The 24,489-nt window shown below is 43.2% G+C and overlaps 1 protein-coding gene across 4 annotated transcripts in view; it reads right to left on the reverse strand.

Annotated features, from left to right (window-relative positions):
- The window catches only part of LOC306938381 (zinc fingers and homeoboxes protein 2-like), a 143,566-nt gene that overhangs the window by 73,893 nt on the left and 45,184 nt on the right, over positions 1-24,489 (reverse strand). For all 4 annotated transcript variants that reach the window (XR_013791718.1, XM_079522544.1, XM_079522542.1 and 1 more), the window contains exon 2: positions 23,940-24,110. The gene's annotated coding sequence lies outside the window, so the exon portion shown is untranslated. The remainder of the gene's footprint in view (positions 1-23,939; positions 24,111-24,489) is intronic.

Here is a 24,489-nt window from a genome sequence, read left to right on the forward strand (position 1 = left end):
GTGTGTGGTGTGTGTGTGTGTGTGTGTGTGTGTCCGTCCTTCCGTCCGTCTGTGAACAGCTAATCTCCGGCACCATTAACCTGGTCGATGCCAAACTTTGCACACACACTCCCTGGATGCCAACAATGAACCTCTGCCCCACATTTTCCAGAACGGCCTGTTATAGCACCACCATGAGGCAGCTTTTCACATTTTTTACCTAAAACTGCACCGATCTGCGTGAAACGTTCCATGCACACTCCCTAGAGGCCAAGGATAAACCTTTGACCTGCATTTTCCGCATCTGCCTTTTATAGCGCCACCAGGAGGCTGACTTTTGTAAAACACATTTTTTGATATTACTCCTCCAGATTCTGTCCAAAAATCTCACAAATCGTTACACAGTATCTCTATGGTCATGTGCTCAAGTCGGATCTGTCCGATATTTCATATTCCATCCTAATTGGCTATAATTGCCTTTCACAGTTTGCAAGATTGCCCCGTTTTGAACAAAAGCCTCAAATCATGAACGCAGCATGCAATTTACATGAAATCTTTCACACATTTTCTTACTAGGCTGAGGAATATATCCCACCCTTTTCACATTGGCCTGTTATAGCGCCACCAACAGGTTGATTTTTGCAAAACACATTTTTGGAACAAAATGCCTCAAATCATCCAATTGCCATCAAAGGCGTATGAAGAAATGGCACCCTTTTCACATTGGCCTATTATAGCGCCACCAGGAGGCCACAACCTGACCTGCCCTGGTGGAGACCTGTGCCCCGAGGGGCACTTTTTCTAGTTCTCTTCTGAAATCAACAAGCAGAAAGCTTTTCAAACATTCAGTCTTAATTAAAGTATAGACCATGGCAAACTAGAGTTGTCGGATTTATATCAGCCACGTGGCATATCATCGCCAACCTTGACGTTTGACTTAACAAATTGGACCGTTATTTCAGATATCAAGATTAGAGTAGGTCTGGGAAATGTATCGATATTGTGATATGAGAATATTCATCATCTGGGAGTTGGGGCATCATATTCATAATAAATTGTGATATACGTCACTGAAAGGTGCGTGGACAAAGCGCCCAAATAAATAAACTTTAGTCAAATAATCAGTTCAGGAAAATAAAACGTAAAACGTGCTTTAGGAAGTCTTTTTGTATGTGTGCACATTGCACAACATATCACTATTATGTCTGACTGGGCATTATGGGTGAAAAGGCCACAGTCAACTGTGTTTTTCATTTTATTTTCCTGAACATTTCCTGACTATTTGACAAAGGACACATTTAGGGGTGCTTCGATCACATTTTTGGGACAGTCTCACGATCGGCTGGGGGGGGATCTTTAGGCCTGTCACAAAAGATCCAAAGTGATATTATACTATATATCCGATTGACGTTTATACCACTTAAATTGTATAAAAGATCTGTTTTAAACCTATTTAAATCTGTGGCTGATCGATCGTAGCACCTCTAGACGCAATCAATCAAAGATAGCGTAACCGTTCCTTCATATGCACTTGTCCACCCAGCTCTCACTGACTCAATGCATTCCATCAAACTTCCAGCTCTAGTTTTCCCACCCAGTGCCGAAAACATGTGCTGTGTGACTGTGACCTCTCCCTCTTCGATACTCCTTGGTCATGGCTGGAGGTGGAGGAGGCAAGGAGGCATAACATTGACTATTGAGAAGAACCCACAGTGTGTTGACTGTTGAGGCAGATAATAAATTCACGCACGCACGCACACAAATATTACAGGCCGTGAACGCTGCTTGGCGGCTCGACTAATACATTGATGTGTGAGTAGTAGTAGTAGTAGAAACTGGCTCCAGTATAACTTGTAGCGTTTGTTTTTGCTTAACATGCCATTCATTTCTGGTAAAGCCTTCACAGCCACTCCTCTGGGTCTTAGACTCTCTCTCTCTCACACACACAGGAATCCCTTACAACATCTTGTCATACTAGGGGGTGTTGGGAGGGTTATGGCCCAGAGAACTGCTTCAAATACATCGCCTTTATGCAAGTCTGAGAGCTTTGAGAGAGACAGAGACAGAGACAGAGACAGAGACAGAGACAGACACACACACACACACACACACACACACACACACACACACACACACACACACTCTCTTGGGTCCACTCCACAGTACACATACACTAAAAGATGAAAGAAAAAGAATAAAAACAAGTTTAAAGAGAGTAAAGAAAAAAATGTTTTATAGAAAAAGAATAAAAACCTGCGTGGCTCCAATACGTTTTAATGCCGTGTTTTGAGCCTAGCCTCTTCTTCGGGTCAGACTGACCTTACGAAGAGTCAGGCAGACTCGAAACGTTGTCATTAAAACAAATCAGGAACGTGTGAGGGTGCAGGTTCTATTGCAGGTTCTATTCTTTTTTATCAACTTGCAGAGCTGATCCGTAAAGAGACGCAAACTAGTTATCATTCTCATCACTTTCCCGCCACTTCACTTTTTCCCTCATTGGCTGGCCATGAGGGCTCAACTAGGCAACTAGGCATCTCTCTCTCTCTCTCTCTTAAAATTGCTAAATACAATGCACAAGTACAATTTTATTTTTTAATTAAAATTGATATTTCAATACAGTTATATCGTTACACCCCTAATACACAGGCATGTTTTTTATCCATTATGATTGCAATTGTTAAATGGACTTCAGTTGGTGAAATGACCTACACTGGTGAAATAGCCTACATTGCCTCAATGTATTTTTACAAAAAAAAAAAAAAAAAAGGTTATATAACTAAAGCTATCAGCATCTACTGTACCAAACCAAGCCCACTCCCCCACCACGCCTCCACAACATACAAACTATGGAACACATGGAAGCGCTTTTAGAAGTCCCTGTGGTTATTAACGTGGGAGGGAGGGAGGGATACGCAGGAAGCAGCATCTGCCTCACACACAGAGGAAATGTTTACGTCCAACAAACCAAACGGGGACGTTCCGCTCTAATAGCACCACGTGTGCCATGTAGTGACATTTCCTCTGCAGTCCCTCAGCCTTTTACTGCAATGATTACAGTAACATGCAGACCCATTTATCGCAGGCACCTATGGCTGGTGCAACACAAGCGGCATCGCACGCGCACGCACGCACGCACGCGCGCACACACACACACACACACACACACACACACACACACACACACACACACAGCCTTTAAATGCACGCACAGTGCCACATATGCACGCACACACAGACATGCTTTGCAAACATACAACATACACAAAGACCTGCTTAGATCGTGCAGTACTAATGCAGGATGAATGGATACTTACTGGGCTTGCTGAAACAAATTGAACATGGCTTAATATTATACAGATGTAGTGTTCGACACATCCTGTTGTGTGTTATTGCCGCTATTGGAATGAACGAACACGCACGCACACACATGCACGCACAGTCGCACACGCATGTGCACGCGCACACACAGTCTCTCTCTCTCACAGAAGAGACAGTACAGAGATAATATTGTACAGATGTACCTATGAGGATACTGGACATGTGCTACTATTTACATACTGTGATTGACACTGCCGCATGCAAGCACACTCACGTGCACACTCACGTCACGTGCACACACACACACACACACACACACACACACACACACACACACACACACACACACACACACACACACACACACACACACACACACACACACACACACACACACACACACACACACACACACACACACACACGCACACACACACCCACGCACACGTTATGTTTTCATTGTTTCATTCGCGTTTTGTAATACGTTTTAGACTTACGGGGTTTCCATCGGACAGAGTGGGATAGGTGACACGTTCGGATGACGTCACCCGAAAATGTTCAGTCGCACTGGCTTGCTGAGGCTTCTGGGAAATTGAGGCCCAATGCATTCCAATGGCAATGGTAGCGCGTTATGGGTGGTTCTGTCCTACGCTCTGTTATTAATCAGCAGTTTGGATTATTTTTCAACACGACGACAAAGGATCACACCATTTTAAGACGGATTTTCATGAAACGGACGATGATGTCGGCGTGGTGGTTCTTCAAAGGTTAGTGAAAAACTAGGCAGTCAAATGGGGATTGCAATGTTTTTATCCCGCAGTCAAACTGTTAATACGAATAACTACAGTACATGCACGTAAGCACGCACGCAAGCACAGACACACACACCACATTATGAATTGCCACATACATGTATACTCTGCACATAAGCACGCACAGGCACACCGCATTAATACGAATCACCACACTACATGCACCCACACACATGTATGCACTTAAGCATGCATGCAAGCACAAATACACACACTACATTTAATACAAATCACCACACACACACACACACACACACACACACACACACACACACACACACACACACACACACACACACACACACACACACACACACACACACACACACACACACACACACACACACACACACACACACACACACACACACACACACACACACACACACACACACACACACACACACACACACAAGGTGCCGCAGAGAAGATCATGCGGAATTAATGCAGAATAGATGCCTGCTAAGTCTCATTTGCCCTACAGAAGAATCAGCAAATCTAACACAGCGCAGATGTGGCTATTGAGGCACTTCTATTTATTTTGCATGTTTTGCTCCGCTTGCTGTCAGTGTGGATTTGCCCTCCGCCCGACAAACCCTGCTCTGTACACATCTTTGCATACGCGTCTCAGAGACAGATGCAGGGAGGGAGAGAGAGAGAGAGAGAGAGAGAGAGAGAGAGAGAGAGAGAGAGAGAGAGAGAGAGAGAGAGAGAGAGAGAGAGAGAGAAACATCTGTACAGGGAGAGCATATCTGCCTGCTGCAAATACATTTTCATGAGGTCTTTTCTATTATTTACAATAGTACACCCCCTCACAAAAGAAGCTGATAGGAGGTACATTAAGTTTTTCTTATGAAGCCCTCAAAGTTTACCTGTGCTAATTAGTAACTATCTATCATACTATCATTACATCAGTATTCGTTCAACCACTTAACCCATTAACCCTTAGACAGATTACTACTGGAAAACACGTGGAGTTTTGCATTAGTCTTTTCTGCCCTGTACGTGATTTTCCGTAGTTCTCTTTTTTTATTAATACCAATATATTAATTCGGTCCGCACCTCTGTATATAGTATTGAGCATAAATATCAACTACATTTCCCAGAATTCCCGTGTCACGTGACACACGTGTATGTTTTCCTATTGGAAACTGACGCCCAGCCCCCAGTGAACAGGGGGGTTGGTTGACTCCTCCGAGGTGGGCACTGGAGGAAGAGTTTTTCAGCCAGGTTTGCAGTCGCCGCAAAAAAAACAATCTGAAAAATGATCCATCCGTGTCCAGTGGCATTCTCCAGTCCCAGACCGTTGGCCGGGCTGCAACATCCACCCTCGCGGATTACACGTGTGCAATGTTTTTTCTTCTCCCCACCGGAGTTACCACCAAGGCTGATGCCTTCGCTAAAAGGTAATTTTATTGTATTCGAAAATGCCCTAATATGACATGTCTAGTAAGACGATCCCTATATTTGGCCCGAGCCGACCTAGTGCTGATATCAGATAGATGTGGTAGAACCATATATGGATAGATCTAACTGGTTTAGTCATCGTGACATGCATAGTCGGAGAATATATAACAAGGGTCGGTACTATAGGTGATCGACGTAGCTAACAAAAACATCTGATCAAATGAATGTATTGTACTGTGTCTTTGTGGGCCGAATCGTGGCATCGTGGCATACAAATAGATGTTTGTATAATTAGTATCACGATAAAATAATATGGCGACGTTAGAATGACACCACCAATGAGTGATCGCGTGTAATGTAGCTGCCCAGCGTATATCCAGCACCATCACGTCACCACATTCCACTGGCTGTTGGCTAGTAGTAGTTGCTAACAAACACTGCACAAATGGTACTGGCTATTGGCCGGGCCACAAGCCCGGGCAATAGCCAGTACCAATGTTGCTGGATGATTGCGACGCAATGGTGCTGGATATACCCTGGGCAGCTAGCTACATTACCACCGATCACTCATTGGTGTTTCATTCTAACGTTGCCATATTATTTTATCGTGATACTACTTATACAAGCATCTATTTGTATTTGTCATGCCACGACTCGGCCCACAAAGACACTGCACAATAAAATCATTGATCGCCAGCAGCCGGGTAAAACGCCATGTAATAGTAGCGTGCACTGACTACAGCTAAAATGTTTATTTCTTTTTATATATTTAGAACTGGCATCAGATGAGGAGGAGGAGGAGGAGGATGAAGAGTCAAGACTGCGATGGCGTTCTCCGACACTGAACCGGATTCATTCATTCATTCATTTCAGGGGGGGCAGTTTTTGGGTGTTTTTTTTATTTAGCCTACTCACACATAACCTGACTCCGCCAGATGGGGCAGCAGAGAGTACACTGGGTTCCCCCCTCCTGCTCCCATCTGGGAACTCTCAGGCAGACTTGATGCCCGGCCACAAAACGGCCTGGCCAATCAGCAGCAGCTAGAAGCGAAGTTGCTCACAAAACGGCCTGGCCAATCAGCAGCAGCTAGTAGAAGCTAGAAGCTGCTGCTAGAAGTTGCTAGAAGCTGCTGCTGATTGGCCAGGCCGTTTTGTGGCCGGGCATCAAGTCTGCCTGAGAGTTCCCAGATGGGAGCAGGAGGGGGGAACACAGTGTACACTCTGCTGCCCCATATGGCGGAGTCAGGTTAACTCACACACACACACCGTCAAGGACTGGGTTTGGGGACATTTGGGAGGAGTAGCTCTGATCCATAGCTCTAAATGCGCATTTAGAGCTATGGATCAGAGCTAGGGGAGGAGTAACTGTTTTGTATGTAGGCCTATTTATTTTCTGTAATATTTATCATTTTATTATGTTAGTAGTCGTAAAAAATAAAAGACGCTTTTACAATGAGTTAGACCTGTCATGACTATTTTGTTCACTATTGTGAGGTTTATTGTATATGACTAAGCAAGTTTCAACTGTGATTTACTCTGTAACGGTAGATGGTAATAACTCAATTTCTTTTTTATAATACAGTATACATTCAAGTCTATATTTTGATACATATCATGGGCACCAAGTCATATCAAAACAATGTCCTTGGATGTGTTTTTTATCAAAACTGTGTTTCTTCATAACAGGTTTTTGAGATACATGCATGAATAGACAAGGTACTGGTAAGACTATGTAAACATGGTATATATCAAAATGTGCGTTAGAATGTCTAATTTTACCCCAAAAAAGAATTGAGTTTATATGATGTTCCAATTTCAGAGCTATGGGGACTTTTAGCTGGATAGGTCAGATTGATCATGACTGACCATGCTATTTATAGATGGCAAAATATCTACAGTGGTACATGTGAGAAACTTTTTATTTTATTTTAATTGAACTAGACAACTCACCCTTTAAAATGAGATATTGCATGGCTATGTATGCCCAGCAGAAAAAAAGTTATTTAGAAAATAAAACTTCAACCGGGCATAACTTTTTTTGGTTGTCCTAGAAACAGAAACAGTGTAAATGCAGGCTCTTTTAAATGGCTTCCAACACAAGAACTAAACATTTTATCAACTCAGTTCATTTTTTTCCTGGAAGCAGACAAGTCAAGCTTTCTCTGAAGGTCTTTCGTTGTCACACATTCACAACAGAGAATTTTCAATAAATCATTCAAAAACGCCATTCTGCCATAGAGAAGTCTACAAACTATATAGAAATCCTTGAAACTCTCAAAGAGTTAAGACTTGTTTTCTTAAAAAAACTAAGTTGCCATCAGTGGTGCTCAAACATTTTCGTCAAGGACCTCCAAAATGATAGGCCTATATATTTGGCCACGGACCACCATCTAAAAAAAACAGATGCAAAGATTTGAGTAAAAACAAAATTGCTGGCCTGGGCCATGGCTCAGTGGTCCAGGCACCTTGGCTGGTAATCCAGTCTGGCAGTGTGCCGCGGGTTCGACTCTCGATCCCAACGGCCTTTACTGCATGTCTTCCCCCCCATCTCTCTCCCCATTTCCAGCCTACCGTCTGTCCCTCCATAAAATATATAAAATAAAGGCGAAAGCCACAAAAAAACCTTTAAAAATGTCTATATTCAAAGATTTTGCACAAACTTTCATGATAAAAATATATAGCAGATCTACAAGCTCATAGCACAGCACGAAGTGACGCACATGAGCTTGTATATCTGCTATTTTTGAATGGTCAAAGAAAACTAAAATGACGCAGATGCTTTCCCAGTTTTCATTAAACCCAAATTGAGACTCATTAGCCTGCGGACCCCCATTAGAAAATGTGATTCTCAACCAGTTTAATTTCAAGGACCCCAGGTTTGACCTGAATTAAACTACGGCCCCCCATTTAATGGCATTTCTATCTCTGGGACCCCACATTGAAAAATCAAAGTTAATTTAACTCTCTGAGTTACAGACCCATAAGGTTCCATTTGGTTCCTAATTGTCATTTAGCTGGGGACCCCCTGGAACTCTCTCAAGGACCCCTAGGGGTCCCCGGACACCACTTTGGGAACCACTGCCCTACAGTATATACTTTGTTTACCAGGGTCAAGATTTATAATCCCACCCACTTTTCCCTTTCCTCTATACAAAATGCCCATCTACAAGCTGTGAGCTGTTGATGTACTGTTTCGTTTTTGGCCAAATGTTACTTATTATGATGCCCGAAAAGGGACGCTAAGGTTCAAGTGGTTAACCACTTTTAAACAAGCTTCCACAGATTGGCTATTTAGAAAATACTAAATACACTAGCATAGAACCCTGAGGGACTCAGTTCAACCATAAAATGAGGTTAAGTGGTTAATGGCTTTGCCTCCGTTTTTTGTGTGTGTCTGATTTATTTTTAATCAAAGTATACACTACAGAAATAACACTAATGCAGGAGGATGCACACAGATTGCCACAGAGACGAAGAATCGCCTCTCAAAAGCGCTCATTTGCGCGAGCGCTACCAGGGGGACGCTAATCAGCAAGTATAATTTGCAATTTTGCACGACCCATGTTTGACACGTCACAGTTCCTTCTCCTTGTCCTCCCCCCTCCCTTCCCGGCCCACTTCCCACGGAGCGTTATTTGGGGGAAAATAATGTTACAGTACGTTGCAAGGTAAATACACAGTAACAGCCATTAGCGTCACAGAGAGAATCGACGGGTTAAGTTAAGTCTAAACCCCATGCAGACAGATGTACAACAGCAGTGCGGCTCCTCCCTCCCGAGTACATATGACATACGGCGCTGTTGTTGCATGCGGCCCCATGGGAAACAGTTTGGAAGAAGAAAAACATCCCCCTTTGTTATAACGCAGGGCGGATGCAGAGGAACGGAGCCCGAGCCTCTCTCGCACAGCACAGACAAACACACACCACCAGTACGTTTGTAACCCTGAGCTACAGCGATCCCTGGCAGAATCTACCCCCGCCGTTTGTTCGTTCGTTCGTTCGCTCAACTTCGCTGTGCTCTTATAGAGAACGCCCCGTGAGGAATCACTTGGAAACTCCTGCGATACGCAGCACAGAGTCAGACGCAGGTGGCATTGTTGACATTGGCCCTTTTATCATGCAGAACATCACACACTTTTAAAGCGTTTTTTTTTTCTGAAACACTAGCTGCTGCCCCGTGGCTCCACACCTACGAGGAACTGTGTGGCATCAACTGGGATTTGTGGGGGGCGGGTAAATAAGGTGTAAAGTAACTAAGTACATTTACTCAAGTATTGTACTTAAGTACACTTTTGAGACCTTACTTACTTTCCAATTTTTAATCCTTTTACTTCTATACTCCACTACCACTACATCTCAGAGGCAAATATTTGTACTACACTACAATTATTTGACAACTTTAGTTACGATGTAGATTTTGATTATTATTACAAAAATGCATTAACCACTTCAGCCCTATTCATATTTGAACATAGACGGTCTACAAGGCATTCTGTAAAATGAGTACTTTTACTTTCAGTACTTTCTCAGTATTTTAATGTGAACACTTTAGTACTTCTACTCAAGTAAATTTTGAATACCAGACATTAATTTGTAACTAATAATAATACTAATAACAGTGTTTCTACATTGTGGAATTGGTACTTTTACTGCAGTAAAACATGTGACTACAAAACAGCGAAAGGCCACAAGAGTACAATGAAAAAAGAGAGAACTATTGGCTGCCCTTTCACAAATATGTGACGTGCTCTTGTGAAAAGCCTCGTTTGTTTCTATATTATTAATTAATTATTCTAATCTCAACTGGCACAAATGAACAAAATGTGTGGCTTATCAGAGTCTCTCATTATCCACAAGCCCATATTTCTGCACTGGCGGCAGGCTGTGTTTTCATATCAGACTGACGGAGTGGCTGACTTTACTGTTGGTTGGAACAGATTGCCTCTCAGCGGGGGACTAAATCAACCAGTTTAACGCACCACGCTTCTCACTAAACTGTCTCACTCACAATGGCAACCGTCCACCCTGAGACTCAGCCGTGCAGAGTCGAGAATCATTCTTTTTCTTTTTACCTCAGCCTAACGATTGATTGGTACTACTTCAGAACAGCACAGTGAGATTTAAGAGCTTCACCGCTTGCCATCCACACTAGTTATGTACTTCTTAAGATGTAACCATGTGCAATCTGTCCGTCCCTATACTGTTGGACTAGTGGCGTCGCAACGCGTTGTTGTGAGCTTGTACGGTAGGTAGATTGGAGCAGGGTAAGAACAGGGTAAGACAGCTTGTACGGTAGGTAGATTGGAGCAGGGTAAGAACAGGGTAAGACAGCTTGTACGGTAGGTAGATTGGAGCAGGGTAAGAACAGGGTAAGACAGCTTGTACGGTAGGTAGATTGGAGCAGGGTAAGAACAGGGTAAGACAGCTTGTACGGTAGGTAGATTGGAGCAGGGTAAGAACAGGGTAAGACAGCTTGTACGGTAGGTAGATTGGAGCAGGGTAAGAACAGGGTAAGACAGCTTGTACGGTAGGTAGATTGGAGCAGGGTAAGAACAGGGTAAGACAGCTTGTACGGTAGGTAGATTGGAGCCGGGTAAGAACAGGGTAAGACAGTTTGTACGGTAGGTAGATTGGAGCCGGGTAAGAACAGGGTAAGACAGCTTGTACGGTAGGTAGATTGGAGCAGGGTAAGAACAGGGTAAGATGAGCCAGTGGGTTGTTGTGAGCTTGTACGGTAGGTAGATTGGAGCAGGGTAAGAACGGGGTAAGATGAGCCAGTGGGTAAATTGACCCGTGCCCCCCCATGACGGATTCAGAGCTCCGCAGCCTAATCTGTCGGCATCTTCCATTACAACATGTAGATTTGTTGTTATTAGGGAATGGAAACAAGGGAACACCACCAGAAGAGTTTTTTTTTTAACACAAAAAGTCAAAGTCAAAGTATCATACATGTTGGTGATTTGCCAATGGATAAAACCACATGAATAATTTAGCAAAGACATTGTCTGAAGTATTATTCTAGTCAATTTTATCTAAAATGGTGGCTGTGGGTAAAATGAACCAAATGCCCCTGATAAATTGAGCCAATTATCCTAATGTTAATTATTATTCATATATTTTTTTATTATTTCTTTGCCACTCAAATTATGCTGAATGACCTTTAATTTGGACGAACACAGTCATTTAGGAGAAGTTTTCAACATAGTATTAACATTTGCAAATATCAAATGCTTCTGAATTGTAAACTTGATTTAATTGGTTTTATAAATATTGTTTAAATAACAGTCAGGAAAAGAAATAACACTATGTGCAAAAGGAAATGATTTTAAGTGAATACATTATTTGTAGAAATTAAAATACCACTTGGGTCAATTTACCCCTAACCTGGGGCAAATTGAGCCACATGACCACTTTATTTATCATTTATCATCAAGTCATATTTGTATGGCCCTTTCACTCTGAGCACCACTGTTTTTCAGAAAACCGTTAGGATTTAAAAGACATTTGTAGAACCGACCTCAGGTCTTAATGGGTTAAAGGGATACATAATCCCTCTATAGCCTTCTCACTTCTCGAGTCTTTCCATCAAATCTGTCTTAGTACAGAATTTTAACTAAAAACAAAACAAACAACAAAACCCAGGCAGATGTGGCGTAGGACTGAATCCCCAAAGATCCACTCGGGATTTAAGTTTCCCACACTGTCCCTTCCGTCTACACTTTCTAAAAATAGCTGACTCTGTAACAGAAAAATATAGGCATTTCTATCTGCAAAATACAGTAAAACTGTATTTTGCATACTACTATAAAATTAATGTTTAAAGAGGTGGTTAACCCCACAAACATATTTATTTACAATTATTTTATCAATTACACACACACCATGGAGCCTTGAATTCATGGAGAATTTTTAGTTTTAGTCACATTCATGAGACAATAATTAAATGACCGGGTGGCTGCTCAGTACTAGAAAGACCAGATCAAATATTGTCTTAGGAAAAATAACTACTCCTTTTTATCAATCGTGCAGCCCAGAAATATATCTAAGTTACCCTGTGTAAGACATGCTTTTTGTCAAACAGCTAGCCCGGGGGTGGGCAACCATCATGTCTTTGAGATTGACCGAAACAATTTGAAAACCCCAGACGAAAGCATGCTTTCATATTGTCTAGGAGGGTACACTACTACTATTCAACGAGACCAGAAAACAGTATTGAGAAAGACTTTGTGGAAAAAAGCCAAGAGACAAGTCATACCATTTCCATGCAGAGAATAATGTTTTAGTGGAATGGAGTCTCAGACCGCAACATCTCTACAGCGATGACAAATAAAGGGAACTTGGAGCGACATTTTCTGACAAACCACAAATTCACGAATTTTCCAGCTGACAGCGAACTGAGGGAAAAAAAGAAAAAGGTGAAAGCTAAACCAGCCATTAGTCTTTTCACAAAGTGAAGATGGCCACTTGAGCCTCCTGACGTGTTTGCAGGAGAGTCACTGCTCACGATTTTGCCAAAAAGGACACAAGAGGTGAGGACATTATCTGTGCGTTCTTGACGGCTTGTCGCCACAACTCCCCTGCTCCACAATGACCACCGGAGCCCCATGCAGCCATGATGGGCCGTGCCCACAAAGCTCGGATTTCTCCCCGTTTCTCCCCTATCGTTAGGCTACATCAGGGGCTCCAAAATGTGTAGATGCCAAGGAACCCAAAATAGTCATGTATAGCCTCTGGCTGAAGCTCCCCACCCTGGGTGGCTTTAGACTATTGGTCCGACTGCCATTAAACCGACAACCTACCGGCTCAAAACCTAACCTAACCCTAACCACAAGCATGGAGGAGCGCATGTTCGACCGCATGTCCGACCGTCGTTTCCGCATGTCGGTCTGTTGGTGTGTCTAATCTGCGGTAAAAAAACCCAAAAGAGTCCATCTACAAACTCACAACACGTCACATTATCATATTTTTCCCTGCGTTTCCTGCATTATGTTTTTCTTCTTCCTTTTTCATTTTCCTCTCCTTTCCAATTCCCCTCCTCCCCGGCGTACCCCCACTTTGAACATCACTCATTAGGCTACTGCATTAGGCTACATTACTCAACCAGCGAGCACTGTGGAAAACAGACTGCATTATGAAAGATGTGACATTGACAGTTGCCATGAAGGTAGTGTGTTCCGTTCGCACACGCCAGTCTGTTATTCTGCTGAAGGCATTCAAGTCGAAGTACCAATCAACAGTGACAGAAGACCACCATGTTCCCTCTGAGAATTGCCACCAGCAGCTACCCAACCTGACTTTAATGGACTGGCAGCGAGTTCCCAGTGTCAACTCTTGAAGATGCCACGGATGACAGTTTTGTGAACAGTTTTGTGTTGCTGCAATAGATGGCAACAGAAGTGAAATTGGATTCTGGAAGCTGCAGGAGTGATTTTCATTTCATGTTGAAGACCAGTCATACCTGCTTGGATTATAATAACAGTGCAAATTATTTATTGTGTTGTTCTGTCAAATAACAGTTTTTTTTTTTATCCTAATCTTGATCTTAAAGATTCTGAAAAGTCATGAAATTGTCACTTTAGAAATGTGCAGATACACTGTATGTTGGTTTGTTTACTGTCGAGAAAAAAAAAAGAATCATGTGGGGAGCGCCCTGGGGGTCCCCGACACCCAATTTGGGAACCACTGGCATTGAACATATCTCAAAATGTTATGGGCGGATTGCCACATATCTTGCCGAGCGCGTTCACCCTACTGCTTTGGTTGACCCCGTGAACTTTCCCCTAGCACCACCCGTAGGCCAGAATTTCCACTTGCATACAAGATATCTCAAACTCTGTTGGGTGGATTGCAACATTGAATTAACCCTAACCCACATTTTGGTGACCCCATGCCCTTTCATCTAGCACCTCCTGTAGTGATTATACAATGTGTATGTATGTATGTATCCATTCCAATCCTATCCTACTAAATAATATTGCCTTAAAAATCTGTGTGTGTGTGTGTGTGTGTGTGTGTGTGTGTGTGTGTGTGTGTGTGCGTGCGTGCGTGCGTGCGTGCTCTGGGAGGGGGGCAGCCTCTACAGGCCACTAGCAGGGATTTTACACTCCTAATGAAGACTCTTGTCTTTCTTATGTGAGCCTGTATGTTGTCTGTGTTTATGGACGCTTGCCAAAGATGATTTTGCTTCATGTTTGTGATGCAAGATGAAGTCATCTTAATCTGAATCTTCTGCCGGCAAAGAACCTTGATCGTTGATTTCCACTCAGACCTTTCGATGAGGTGTGGAAAAAAAACATTTGCATCTTCACAAAGCAAACAAACACCCAAATGTAATGATGAATTCATTTTAGTTATCCATCTACTACAGTAGCAGCAGACTCATTTCTTTTTGTCTTTTTTAAACTTCACCAAAATGTTTATTTTTGTTCCAAATTCTAAAATGAAAAGTAGTTTGACTGCTGGGTTCAGATTTATTTATCATTTTATACTTTATATTGCAGCATTTCGCCATCGTTTTATTCGTCGCTTCTGAATTAGTCGCTTGGATCACATGATCAAAAAGCTAAACAGATTAAAATAATGAAGTCTTTCATGATCAAACATCTTCAGAATGAGTGGAAACAAAGAAAAATAAAACTTTTTATCCTTTTATCTAGAACCCTAAAAGCATAAATATGAATAAGCAAAGAGAAAGAAAAATCACAGAATTAGTTACAGTATGATCAACGAAAAGGTCAAGAAAGAGCCAAAGATCCACAAACATTTAAAAAATGTACACACACACACACACACACACACACACACACACACACACACACACACACACACACACACACACACACACACACACACACACACACACACACACACACACACACACACACACACACACACACACACACACACACACACACACACACACACACACACACACACACACACACACACACACACACACACACAAAAACAAGAATTGAAACCAGCACAACCAAAAGGGATGAACTGCAGTTGATGTTTTATAGCATGTGTCTACGCCCGCACTGCATGCCGCTGTGGCAAAGCGCCACTAACCACAGCCTCTCTCCACGCAGGTGTGGTGGATGAAATGAAACGTGAAAAGGAGAAGAAAGAATTCCATGAACTGTAGTGATGGTTCACGGGCGGCGAGGCGATGTCGGTAAAGGGTTTACAGTTAACACATAACACTGCAGCTTTGTATCTTGGCCTTGCCTTCTGACTAAACCACACACACACACACACACACACACACACACACACACACACACACACACACAAGGCCCACGCACGCCTCCTCCACAGCAGGGTGTGTGTGTGTGTGTGTGCGTGCGCATGCAGAGTACATGTGTTAACCACATAAACCCTAGCGTCCCTATTCTGGTAGGTGAACATGCAGCAAAAATAGGGGAACATTTGGCCGATATAGAGGATCCATAAGCTCACAACATGACACGTTTTCTCTATTTGTTGTACTGTATCTCCCGTCTGTCTACCTTTGTATCCATCTGGCCGTGATGACAGTCCGTCTGTGTGAATGTGAATGTGTGTGTGTGTGTGTGTGTGTGTGTGTGTGTGTGTGTGTGTGTGTGTGTGTGTGTGTGTGTGTGTGTGTGTGTGTGTGAATACTTCGTACCACCCATATCCACCCGTGTGTTTGCAAGTTATTGTGTTTGAGAAAGTGTGTGTTTGCGTCAGCCAGCCAGTCATTTAGTCAGTATTTTTATTATGTTTGTGTTGCTGGATATCGGTCTCTGTGTGAAGGTTTTTGTCTTATCGTTGCCGTCAGGCAGAAACCTCTTATCTCCATATTATAACTTTGTTAGACAAGGTCGTCCATCTGCTACTTTTGCTATTTATTCATTTGAATCCTGAAAAGTAACCGTTTTGGACATGTGAGGTTTCCAACCTCTGTGTGTGTGTGTGTGTGTGTGTGTGTGTGTGTGTGTGTGTGTGTGTGTGTGTGTGTGTGTGTGTGTGTTGTCAGGATGACTCATGCTTCCACATACCTCATACTTCCAGCAGTGGTTCCAGTGAATTCAGACTTGTTACAGCTGTACGTGTAACTAACTACCGTACGCACCACTCACATAACGCCAACAAACGTAAAAGTAAAAGACTGAATCACAGCTCGCGCACTACTGCGGTTCTCTCTTGTTCTGTCAGGATCTCCCCAGCCAGGCCCCTTTATAACAAATAGTCACTGTCAGGTGGAAACCTTGTATGTCCAAAACTTTTACTTTTTGGAAAATAGAAAAAAATAACCTGTAGTGTGTTCCAATTCATCCAATGTTATTACTATTTAGTCACAAGACTGTTTATAGATTCAATATTAATAGAAACCCACAGACACACTTAAGCACTTTCACTTTCAAGTGTATTTTCCAAAATAGCAACAATAGCAGCTCACAACGTGTCACATCACGTCGTGTTGTGAGCTTGTAGATTGGCTATTTTCGCTACTTTGAGCGACACTCTTGTACGACAAGGCAGGGCATTCATTTACAAAAAACCTTTAAAAGATGAAATATGGAGATGGAAGGTTTCTGGCCGAAAGCAATGATGTGTTGTCTTAAAAGAGAGAAAACACTAAGGCTCAGGTTGACTGTCTTAAAGGAACCATTTAACCAAACCGTCTCCATCAGGTGGAAACCTCATTATGTGCAAAACTGTAACTTTTCAGGATTCGTTCAGGATTGAAAAATTAGCAAAAGTAGCAGATCTACAGGCTCAAAACATGCCACTAGACTTGTACGTTTTTGTGACGCTGTAGTATGATCAAGTAGGGCATTAATTTACGGAAAAAAACAAAGATTGGAGATAAGTTTTCTGCCCGACGGCAACAAGCCAGTTTAAAAAAATATATACAGTATGTTGCTATATAGCTACGATCTGACATTAGCTCTAAATGGGTTAATTAAATAATGGAGAGGCGAGAATTGTCTATTTTTCAAATATGATTCACTGTAATAGTAAAAAAAAAGATAGATTGATGAACCCTGTTCTGGTTGTTTCTTCTATCATTCTTTGTAAGTTCACTGACATAAGGTGTGAGATATCACCTTCCTTTATCCCTAGGGTTGACTGTCTGGCCCCCGTTTCTCCATTGAGCCAGTTTAGCCCAATTTCTTTGGAAGAACTCGCAGCCATTGTCTCCAAAAAAATGCATCCCTCCTCTAGTCCTCTTGACACGATTCCAAACTCTCTTGTTAAAGAGGTTTTTGGCCGCGTAGGTTCAGAGATACTCTCCATTTTGAATAGCTCCCTTAGCTCTGGCCGTACGCCTGATTACATTAAACATAACACTCTTTAAAAACCGAGCCCTGACCCATTACTTTCCAGTAACTATAATTATATCCAAAAACGGCCTTTCATCTCCAAGTTTTTTTTTGGCGAAAGTCGTTTGTAAGCAACTCCTACACGCCTGCCGTGGACAACAATGATATCATTGATAGTTTCCAGTCTTTTTTTGTCTGAGGCACAGTACTGAAACTGCTCTTCTCAGGGTTTCAAATAACATCCTAATGCCTGATGCTGTGGAGTGTTCCGTTCTATTGCTGCTTGACCTGAGTGCAGCTTTTGACACGACTGACTTTATTCTCATGTGTAAGCTTCAGTAATGGGTTGGCTGGGTTTAAGTGGGACTGCCCTTGATTGGTTTAGCCTCCTACAGTATTTGTCAGATAAGTGTTTCTGTGGAAATTGATGATTAGCTATATCTCCTCTAAAAAATATAGCAGACCTACAAGCTTACAGTGTTGCATTGTGGCCTTATAGATTAGCCATTTTCATAAAGTAGATTTTGTGTTGAGGAAGAACAGGATGGGACCCCACGGGGGAGCCGAGTGAGATACACACGTAGGGTTTAAGCACTAAACTAGAGTATCGGAAAAGCTGCTGATACTGCCTAAAATGCTGGTATCGGCGAGTATGCCAGTCTGGTTATTAATCTAATCAGTGGGTTTAAAAACTCACTTTGTTAGTCAGAACATTGTTTTATATTGTTTGTGCCTTTCTCTGTAGTTCAGGTTATTTTATTTATTTATTTTTTCTATGAATTGAATGTGTTCATTGTACAGCACCTCATAACTCTTGTTTTGAAAGTCTCTCTCTCTCTCTCTGACAGGTTCATCGTTGGCATCCAGGGAGTGTGTGTTAACAAACAGTGCCGGAGATTAGCTGGTAACAAACGGACGGACGGACAGACGGACGCACACTGAGTGCAAAACATACTCTCTCCCCATGCCTTCGGCCAGGTGGAGACAATAAAAAAAAACATGGCACAAAGCGATACATTGTGATCTTGTAGATTGGCTAGGGATTTGTATGGATTGGAAAAGGCGGTCCAAGTACACAGCCAACTCAGCTCCAGTTTAGTGGGTTTCAGTGGTTAAATGTTAGCTTTGTATACTGTATTCTATGCCAGTGGTTCTCAACCTGTGGGCTGGGACCCCCAGGGGGGTCCCCACATGACTTTTAGGGGGAGGGTCCCTAGATGACAGTGAAGTGACACTTTAAGGACTTTCAAGACCTTAAATTGAAAACACAAAAAAGAAAAAAAAGAGAACATTTCTGCATTAAAAGTAGCCCTACCTGTAATCAACAAACTGTAGGCTAGAAGAACTGGTCACACATTGGCCAAATAATAATCTGTGGAACAGAGTCAAACAAAATGTAATGGCTCAATGCCTACAATTCCAAGTGCTTGTCACGGTGGGAGGTGTATAGGATTGTTTTGGGGGGTCGCAGCCTCAAAAGGTTGAGAACCACGGCTCTGTGCTATGCGTCAGGAATGCTGCCAGCAACCCCCTACACACACACACACACACACACACACACACACACACACACACACACACACACACACACACACACACACACACACACACACACACACACACACACACACACACACACACACACACACACACACACACACACACACACACACACACACACACACACACACACACACACACACACACACACACACCTCCAGTATCCTCTCTCCCACTCCGGTCCATCCATCCCTTCCCTTCCCACATGTATAGTTATCGTCAAATGTTGTCCTTCAACGTTATCCATCATCCTGTCTCAGAGTTCTCGCACACACGCACCTGTATAGTAGTGTTCTCTTTCCAGTAAATGATAAGGTCAGACTCTTTCTATTCTCCCCTACTTTTTTTAATCACTGTCAGTGCCTGCGTAGTTTGTCTGCACCCTTCTTTAATGGGCCCTTTCCTTGTGCGCGCACGCACGCACGCACGCACACACGCACGCACGCACGCACGCACGCACGCACGCATGCACGCACACACACACTTGCAGCAGGCAGATATGCTCTTCCTGTACAGATGTTGGTCTCTCTCTCTCTCTCTCTCATATTGTCACTCTCTCTTGATCTGTCTCTCTCTCACTCACATCCTGAAATCCCAGAGTGATTCTCATCTTTCAGACCTCTAATAAAACCTCTTCACATTCAAAACTGACTCAGCACGAAAAACTCATCGAACCGTATGACCTCTGCTTCCACTCTGATCACCTCAAGAAGTGTGTGTGTGTGTGTGTGTGTGTGTGTGTGTGTGTGTGTGTGTGTGTGTGTGTGGTGTAGTGGACCTCTGTCATAAAAGGACAAATCCCAGTGGGACGCCACACCGGTGAGCCGTCAAAAACTCCATAAAGCTTACCTCGGTGGTCCGGGACGGTCATCTCTGTGTGCCTGTCATTCAGGGTGCGCATAGAGCCTCGTTTCCCAAATAGTGGGTCGGGACCCATGTGTGGGTGCGGATGCCGGAGCATCTGCACCTCCCGCATCATGCCTGTTCTGGGACTGCGCTCATTAGCCAAACAAACACAACCAAGTTTTAAAGCTGGGCTATTCATCGCTGATTCAGTAAAACTAGACACTAGTGCTTATGTCACATGTGCCATATGTCATCTGTAGCCTAAAAGTTGGTTTGAGCGTACGTACAAACCCTTTGAAATGGCTTGTTTCACTACCAGAATCGATCATGTTTTCATTTGTTTCCAGTAAGTAAGAATTAGGTACGAATGTAAAACTGCGTTTTATTTTTTATGAAAGAAAATAAAATAGGTAGACACATGTTCATACATTGTGACATCTAGGTGTTAATTTAACCTTTTGAATTAATGGAGATTTTGTTTTTTTGTCGCATTCCTGAGACAATAGTTTGATGACCGGGTCATCGGTCAATAGATGACTAAAGAGTCTCGGCCGGTCATCAAATTATTGGCTTAGGAAAATCTCCATGAATTCAAGGCTTCATGGTGTATGTAAACTGAAATTTTTTAGGTGAACTACTCATTTAAAGGGAGGTCTAAGCTTCTGAAATCTCCACAGTCCTGAGCTGCAGAGCGAGTAGACGACGGGAAACAGTGCCATCTCATATCAATTTAGCATGAGTGAGGACCAATTGTACAAAAAATAAGGTTGAAGAAACGGGGTGAAGTGCTGCTTTATACTGTAAATGGACCATGAAGTACATGTGAATTGGCACAAGACAAAATCCAGCACATTTACTGCTCTTGGCGATTCAACTCTGAGATTCTGAGCTGATAAGAAGAGCTGGTTCTTGTCCAAACTCGGCGGGTACGTTAGTTATGAGGATGAGGAAATTCAACTGGCGACAAGGCACAAGAAGCACTTCTCCAAAACTCCTCTGGGCCAGGAACTGTCACATCTTGCAAGAGACGTGACAAAAAATAAATAAAAAATAAATAAAAAACGTTGCCCGTAAAAAAAAGAATAATAATAAGTGTGCCGGGCACTCTGGCGCTGGCTTTTTATTTTTTTCACAGAAGCTGAGAGGGAGTGAGAGCACACAGGGTCAACATGCGAGAGCTGGCTCTGCTGGGAATCCATGCAGGGATGGTAGCGACACAAACTGAACCAAATGAACCGTCCCATGCCACATTTAATTGGGTCCGGTGCTAGCGGAGGCCACATTTGGAGAGTCCTAGACCACTGTTTTCCAAACAGTGGGTCGGCGTTGCGGACACGAGTATTTTGATTTATTTATGAAGAAAAAATACATGGTCCCGGGTTCGCCTGTAGCCAGTTTGAACATGAAAACTACAAACGTTAATTTCCTGCTTCCTCTCTCGGCTTCCACACAAGATACATGTATTATGGAAATAAAATTGACAAGGGACAGTTAGTTATCTGGAAAACAGTAGTAGCCAGTAGCAATTAGAAACTGCGCTGATACGAGGTGAAGATTACTACTAAAGCGATCCCAGTAATGCAATTCCTTTAGGACTTCTGTTGGAGCAAATGGAGAACATCACAGAACAGCCACTGTGAATGAAGACGATACTGCTGTAGAATTTAACTGAACGAGGGACATTTATTTGAGCCAAAATAGCGCTGAGGAACTTCAGCAGAGTCTGTGAGTCTGAGGAGTAATGCATATACTCCTTTTGTGGTTTGGTACAAATGTCTTTATAGTGCACTTTGATTGTATTCGTTTCATTTCATGGTCCATTTGGACCTGTCGGGATGATACAAGCTTTAGGTGTAGTTTTCCAGATAGCAAATAGATAAGATAAGACTGTAAATGAAAGCTGGTAAAGAAAACCCCCTAAACCCAAAGGTTGTTCTTTGATTTTCCTACATTTGGTTAATGACTTGGGGGTTCGGCGCTGACTGGTCCAGTGGTTTGTGAGATTAGCCGCAAACAGAGAATATATCCAACATTATGTACTGTGGCATACCCCAACAACACCACCAGACTGACAGACAGACAGACAGACAGACAGACAGACAGACAGACAGACAGACAGACAGACAGACAGACAGACAGACAGACAGACAGACAGACAGACACATTCTCTACTTTAAACCTAGGCTATATACAGTGTATGGGGGACTCCCTGGCACAAAATATTTTCAGATTGGGGTCCACTCCACGGTCAAATACTGTACATATAAATGTGGGTGTCCTTGACTGCTCTATTTTACCATGACGTTATTATTAGCCTGGTCTTGACCACTCAGAAAGCCACACACTTAACATACAGTACAGTAGAATCTTTCCTTGAAGTAAGTGGCTTGTGACGGTGTCGAGCTTGGATGGTTCGCTCTCCACTTCTCTCACCCGTCCTCTACCATAAACCTTGCTTTAAGGTGGCCTTACACTAGCCGATTTTTTCCAATCTGAAATCTGATAGCACCACACACTACAGGATAATCGGAGCGGGGCAGAGCAAATATCAAACATTCTTGATGTTGATCGGGCCGATCCCGATCGCGCTTTGAGCGGTCGGGCACCCCCCGAGCGTAAAAAATGCCCGATTATCGGCTAGTGTAACGCCACCTTTAGAATCGGAATTTCAGCAGGCCAAGTTATCGGCCCTTATCGGCCCTTCCTGTGGTGCTCTGCTGTGTGCATCTACCATGTCTTGTGTTGTTTTTGACAGTGGTGGAAAGTAACTAAGTAGTATATTGTTATACATTTGAAAACTTGAAATGGGACATTCTGCATAATTAGTACTTTCTACTTTTAGCACATTAGGTACATTTTGATGCCAATACTTTTGTACTTTTACCCAAGTACATTTAGAATGTCAGACTTTTACTTTTACTTTCTACATTGCAGTATTACTTTTACTTTTTACTTAAACAATTGTGTACATTTTTCCACCACTGGTTTTTGAGGGGCGCTAGCCCCTCCTATGCTCCTCCTACAGCTTTGTGTATGTACCACTGAATGTGATGATTTGATTGGCTGAGCACTGAATGTGATGATGTATGATGATAAGAGTGCCCCTCACTTCACACAAGTGAAGTGCAATCAACAGGGTGCCTGCCTATCCCACTGTAGGTCGTTAGCGGTCTGCTGGCAGGAGCCACTGGCGATGAAGAGTCTCATAAGGAAAAATAAAACTTGTACTTAAACAAGTTGGTACTGGGCGCTCGCTGGCCTAGTGGTCCAGACGCATGGCACATACGGCGGTGGCTCAGGGGTAGAGTGGCTGGATGGCAACCGCAAGGTCGCCAGTTCGAACCAGGGCTCCCCCAGAGTCACCGTCGAAGTGTCCTTGAGCAAGACTCTGAACCCCTAATTGCTCCTGATGTGCTGGTTGGTGCCTTGCATGGTTTCCGCTGCCATCAGTGTATGAATGTGTGTGTGAATGGGTGAATGTAATGCACAATCTCTGTAAAGCGCCTTGGATAAAGGCGCTATATAAATGCACCATTTACCATTTTATTTACCACATATAGGCTCTGGCCTGACAGTGCATTGCGTGTTCGAGTCCCGTTCATGATGACCTGTTCTGCATGTCTCCCCCAGTCTCTCTCTCTCTTCCTGTCATGCTTCACTTGTATCTATCAATAAAGGCAGCAAAGCCAAAAACGAATCTTAAAAAAAAAAGTTGGTACTCACTGCACTTCCGCAACAGGGAGTAGAGCGGGAAGTATCAATGCGATCCACTTCCTCCTCCTCCTCCTCCAATCTTGCTCTCTCTCCCGCTCGTTTTAGTACCTCTCCTCTCCTCTCTCTCTCCTGGAGGGTCGTTGGGCCAGCGGCACTCTGGGAAATCTCCCGGCGGCGGACCTGGAACGGATCGAGGAGGATGTCAGTGACGATGTGGCTTGTGCGTGCGTGTGTCAGTGTGCACGTGTGCGAGAGAGATGAAGAGAGAGATAGAGAGAGAGAGAAAGAGAGACAGAAAGAGATGCCAGGTGAGCACGTGCGGTGTGCTAGACAGTGTTTGACAGATGTAAAGGAGAGTGAAGGCATGTACAGTACAGTAGGATAGAGAATGAAAGTGTGAGTGTGTGTGTGTGTGTGTGTGTGTGTGTGTGTGTGTGTGTGTGTGTGTGTGTGTGTGTGTGTGTGTGTGTGTGTGTGTGTGTGTGTACGTGTCACAGAGAGATGCAGGTGAGTGTGGCTGACGGATGCGAGAGAGAGAACAGAGAGATGAGAGAGAAAG

The sequence above is a fragment of the Electrona antarctica genome (assembly GCF_951216825.1).
Source record: "Electrona antarctica genome assembly, chromosome: 15".
NCBI lineage: Eukaryota > Metazoa > Chordata > Actinopteri > Myctophiformes > Myctophidae > Electrona > Electrona antarctica.